We start from the raw sequence: 6336 nt of genomic DNA on the forward strand, positions 1-6336 counted from the left end.
GAAGGGAGAGAAATATGGTTGCCATAGATAAAACATGAATTCTAAAGTTCGCCAAGTACTATGCATGGCGCGCACACTTTTACACTCTCCCAACATGGCGTACTTCTTCACATGAATTAGCGATTTTCCTTTTACTGCCTGTACATGGGCCGATAGGCCGCCATGTTGGAAATTTGAACGGTCGATAATTGTGGTAGTAAAATTTCCTGCAGAGTGAAATGGGGGCTTGGTTTTGGTTTTAATACAAAAAGTATTTTTAAGAAAAAATACAATCCACATTATAAATTTAGTTATTTTAAGCGACAGAATTTTTTTTTTTTGTCATGTAATTAAAGTCCTTTTTTTTGTTTGAAAAAAGTTTAATGATTTATAATTCTGCATATATTTTTTAAATCATTGCATCTATAATACTTATTTCACCGCATTCTAAAAACAATTTTTTATTTTAATTAAAATTTTTGTGATAAAATTTTCATCAAATATTTTAATATTGATGTTTTAATCAAATCTCACAATTGAGTAACAGAGCACTGACAAATTCTGACATAATAAAAATAATAAGGAAATAATTAGTAATAAAGAAATAATTAACAATAAAGAAATAATTAATAATAAAGAAAAGAAATAATTAATAATAAAGAAATTATTAATAATGAAACAATTAATATTGTAAAAAGTAATAAAGAATATGCAGTCTCGAAAATATTAGTATACGATAATAATTTGTAATGTAACATATAGTAAACTCATAAGTAGAAACTAAGTTATTTGCAGTACGTTTTTTTGCGCGTGGAAAATATAAAAAAAATTTATTTTTACCTATAAAATTTTTTTTCTTTCTGTTTAACTTTAAAGTAAGAAAACTTGTTAGAAAACAAAACGTACAGTGCTCAAAGCAAAAAAGTAAACACTCTGATTAACTTTTGATCTAATGATCGGATTTTCACGTACTACGACTCAATATTAATGGTTTGTGGACCTTGCCTTAAATATGCTAATTAATGAGTGCGGACAATATTTTAAGTTACGAAATCAAGCAAAAAAAGTACTTTCTTTGAATATCCATATCTTTTTTTTTTACTCGATGGATTTGAATTTTTGACCCTAATAAGATGGGGCCGAAATCTGGAAAAGATTTTGGTCAGAGAAGCAATCGAAAGCTTCGACCTGTTATTTACGAACAACACTTTATTGTTTCGAAAGAAAAAAACGCTATTTTTCCGAATAAACATACTTTTTTTCCCAACGGATTCATATTTCTGACCCCCAAAATATAGGGGTTAACTGCAATCTGGGAAATGTCCCCATAGTAAGTCAGGAGAGAGAGAGAGTGATCCAAAGTGTGAACCCCTTAATGTTAATTTTACTCTATGCGTATTTCTCGAGAACTTTTAAGCGAATTGAAAAATTTTTGCTAACAGTTATAAAAATCATTTATCCAAATATGATTTCATGCAAAAAATTAATTTTAGTAAATATGTATCATTTTATTAAATAATAGTAAAAAAGAATAATAATTGTAAGACATGCAATTTTTTTACATCATATTCAATTTTACATCGCAAATCACAAAATTTGAGCGAAATCGGTTGAATAGTTCTTGAGAAATCGAATTTTTAAATATTTAATTCAATTTTTCAGGAACTATTCAACTGATTTTGCTCAAATTTTGCGATTTGCTCTGTAAAATAATGTTTCTTAAAATGATGCAAAGAATTGTATATCTTACAATTCACAAGTTTTTCAACCATTATTTAAAAAAAATAATAAATATTTATTAAAAGTTATTTGTTTATCTATGGATAAACAAATTTTATAATTGCGTGCAAAATTTTTTCAATTCGCTTATAAAGTTCTCATAACAGTAGAGTTAACATTAAGGGGTCCAAACTTTGGAGAGCCCCTGACCAAACAATTGGAACCAGATTTCCCAGATTGCGGCTATCCCCAAAATAATGGGGGTCAGAAATCCGAAACCGTTAAAAAAAAGGTATGTTTATTCAGAGAAATTACGTTTTTGTGTCTGATTTCGTAACTTGAAATATCATCTGCACTTATTTTTTAGCATGTTGGAGGTCACCCCCTCGAACCATTAAGAATGAGTCCTTGAACGTGAAGATTCGATTATTAGATCAAAAGTTAGTCAGAGTTTTCCGTTTTTTTTCTTCTTCTTTTCGTTCTTTTTTTAGGGGGAGGGGACACACTGTACATAACACTTACTAGTTTTTGTGAATAAATAATATTCACCTATACTTTCCCACCGTAATAAAGATTTCTTGAAATGTGATGGTTGCTCACGTTTTTTTATTCATTTTAATTCACTCTTATACTGAAACATTTAATAAAAAAAAATTGAAAGAACTCTGAATTATTCTTGTATTAATGCTCTTCTTTTTGTTCAGTTTTCTTAATTTGAAAATCATATATATGTGGAAATTAGTTGCTTTATTGCTATGCAGTCATTTTTATTTTGAACTATAAACTGACTTTACTTCAAAATAAAAAATTATTAAAGTAACTCAAATTTTTTTTATTGAATTGACTAAGATTTGATTCAAGTGCGATAAAATATAATAAATTTAATCAAACCCTACTCGATATTCAAAGAAATGGACTTCGAAATTCACAATATTAATTTTAGCCGAAGACAATCAATAATTATTTAAATAATAACTATTCATTAGTAATATTCATTACTTAAAAATAAATTTTATAACAATGATTTTTATAAAGTTCTTTTGATTTCTAAAAATAAACACAAATATATAATCATAATGATACATTCAAGGAATAATTTAAAATTTGTTTCTCAGAATAAAAAGAAGATTACAGTTAATAAAAAATGATAAAATTAGTAAAAATTACAACGGTATTTAAAAGTATCTAAAAATATATAGAAATATATAATCATAATGATTTATTTAAAAATAATAATACAATATTACTTTGTGTCTTGAAATAACATAAAAAGATTACAATTAATAAAAATTACAACGATATTTTAAAGTATCTAAAAATGAATAGAAATATATAAACATAATGATGTGTTTAAAAAAAAGAATTTAATGATAGTTTGTTTTCCAAAATAACATAAAAAGATTACGATTAATAAAATTTAATAAAAATTACAATGATGCTTAAAAATATCTAAAAATAAATAAAAATATATAATCATAATAAGGTATTTAAAAAATAATTTAATATTAGTTTGTTTCTTTAAAATAACATAAAAGGATCACATTGAATAAAAATTACAACAGTATTTAGAACTAACATTTGTCTATTATTCTTATAATATTGTGTACATAATTTTGTCTGGGGGTTGTATTAAAGATTTCTCATTTTTGTTCTAACATTCTTGCAGACGACTTTATTCTCTCACTATTTCGTAACTACGCATTTAAAAAAGATTTAAATTTAACCCAACCCAAACTTGTAGAATGTACTATAACAGAACATATAGAAGCGGTCATCCACCAAAAATAATAAAAATCCACTCCCAGATGTAATAAATTCGTGCACGAAGGATCAACAACCTCTAGTAACCCTTTACATGCATAATTCCAGTTCTTAGTTTTCCTTCACCACGCAGGTAAAATACCTACCTGTGCCCATTCCTTGTGTACATTATTTATTTGTTGCTGATTTCCTCTTTCTCAGGCCAGCGAGTGCTTTGACAGACTCAACTGAGCAAGTTGATATGCATCTCCGATTTTCATCTTCTTTCTTTTTTTTAAAAAATCTTTCCCGTTTTTAAATGAGTTTTGTAACGCTTTATTCCAATTTAAAGGCATTCTTCAACACATTTTAACTGTTATTTGTTCTCTGCAGATCTCTTTTTTTATCACAGACGTTAAAATGAATAAAAAAATATAGAATTCTATTCAATGAAGTTTAATTGACATTTTAAAAACTACTTTTTTAAGTATACTGAAAAGGGATAAATAATTTTAATTTTGTTCGACTTGAAACGAGAAATTGAGGATGTATTCGAAAATGGGCATTTCGAAAGACAAGGGGGGAATTTTCTGTTCGCGATCACAGTTATTTGGTAATGCCATTCAAATCCGATATTTAATAAAATAAAAATAAAGCAAATAATTTTTAAAATAATAATTATAAATTCATGAAATTTTTAGGTGTAAAATTATTCATGGGCTACAACTAGAGTCCAATTCTTCAGGGTCAGATTATGTTAAATATTGAGACATTTATCCTTTCAGAAAAAAAATTTAAATAAATGAATAAATAAATAGCTAAGAAAAATAGAGAGAGAAAGAAGGAAAATCTAGCCATTTAAAATACTATAAAAAATTACTTTATACAATATTTTTTTATGTATTCTCTAACTGATTTTATAACCATTTTTTTAGTAAAATGGTGCATACTAAAGTTAAATAAGAATATTTTATTATTTTTGCTCATGCCCTTTGTCTTATTTTCTATTAGCATTAAATATTTTTATTAGTTTTCAATTACCTTTAAAGTTTTAATTTTTCATGAATTTTCTGTACTATCTTTTTTCATTGTTACAATATAGAGTTCTGGTTTAGCTATAAAACTAAAATAGAACATTTTCATTCACTAAGCATTTAAAATTGTTCAAAACACCTAGCATTAAAAACGATTTCTCCAAGGGAAATAAAGGAGCCATACTTTAAGTGCCTTACATTTGAAGCAATGCAATGATTTTAAACTATATATAATCTTGCCATGAAGAATTATTTGAGCTTCAGAACAGACAAATTACTTAATATTTTAAAAGTTTTAAAGCATTTTTAAAAATAGCCAAATTTTCCCGAGTAAATGAAAATTATCCAAATCACTACCCTATTTTCAGTTTTTGCAAATTTTTATGAGCCCAGATAAGTAAGTTTGGAGTAAGTTTTTAAATATTTAAAAAATTAGACCACGAACTCCTTTCATTTTTCCAAAACTGTGGCGTTTCTCCATATTGTCGCTTTACGCCATTTTCAAAATAAGCGTAGACAGCGCTGGCTTCAGATAGGCTAAACTTGACCTAACAGTCGTGAGTGAAAGTTGCAAACACACAATAGTTATAAAAATAGCATAATTTTAAATAAGTAATATTGTTTTGCAATATTTTTTGATAACTAGAAGATAAGTTTACTATAAGTTCAATTATAAGAAATGAGTTTAAGTTTAGTTCAATTTTTTATCTTTTCAAAATATGAAGAGAATTATATTATTGCGTTTTCTCCCATCCCGTATCTCGTATACCATTGCAGGAACTAAATAAATTGTTTAAAAAAAAATCAAAAAGTACACACTTTTTTATTATTAGTTAGAGAAAAATTAGCTACTTCAAATCTTCTTTATGGTCTTGAAAAGAAAAAAAAAAGAAAAAGGCCTTTTAAAATTTATTCCGAAATTTTAAAAAAAAAATTGGTATACGAATTCACCACCTTAAAATAAAGGTTTATCAAAATTACTCTTGATAAGAAGGCTTATGAGCAAGCAAACTCTAAGTGAATTGATTTATTGATTTGTTCTCATGTCCATTCACCCCTTTCTACTTCCTTGGGGGATAGGAGGGATCGGGTGGTCTAAATGGGTGGTCTAGCAAAAGGTAATATATTCTGCGAAAACTCGAAATTATACCAAAAAATGTGTTCCCAGAAACTGAAAAAAGGGAGAAAAAACTGCATTGTACTGGACAAAAGCAAACCTTCAAAATGTTGACAAAAATGAAGAATGTTTATTTTTAAGAATTTGTTTCAATCCTCTTTCTCAGAAGTATTTCTGAAGCAAACTGTTTAGAATGAAAGAGATTTGTCATTATTTTCAAAAAATGTTGACGGGAAGTTTTCCAAGTGGTTTGATTTTGATGATCGTCACCTGAATGATGCTCCACACAGATCACAAAATAAAGTGTTCCCAGAATGGATATTCATGTGTTGTTTCAATGATTGCGAGCTCCTAAATGTTTTAGAACACATCTGACAGGGATAAACTTCATCAGAGTTCTTGTAGTAGGCGAACTGCTCAAGACTTGTAGAACTAAGAACGATGGGCCGGGGATAATCCTCTAATAAAACGCACAAAACTCTCGAAGAATAAAATTCAATACAAACATAAGGATTTTATTATATTCTAACGAAAAGAAGTGTGCTAAATTCAATGTGCTAAATCCAAACGATACGTGTAAAGCCAACATTGCAAACGTAAGTAATTAAAAATCGGAGGTCTTAAATGCTTTTTTAAAATCTTTTATATATATATATCAGTGATTCTCAACCAGTGTGCCGCGGCGCTTTTGTGCGACGCCAAATTCTTAAAATGTGCCGCCAAATATTAGAAGTGTTACAATAATTC

This window comes from Parasteatoda tepidariorum, chromosome 2 (genome assembly GCF_043381705.1).
Source record: "Parasteatoda tepidariorum isolate YZ-2023 chromosome 2, CAS_Ptep_4.0, whole genome shotgun sequence".
NCBI lineage: Eukaryota > Metazoa > Arthropoda > Arachnida > Araneae > Theridiidae > Parasteatoda > Parasteatoda tepidariorum.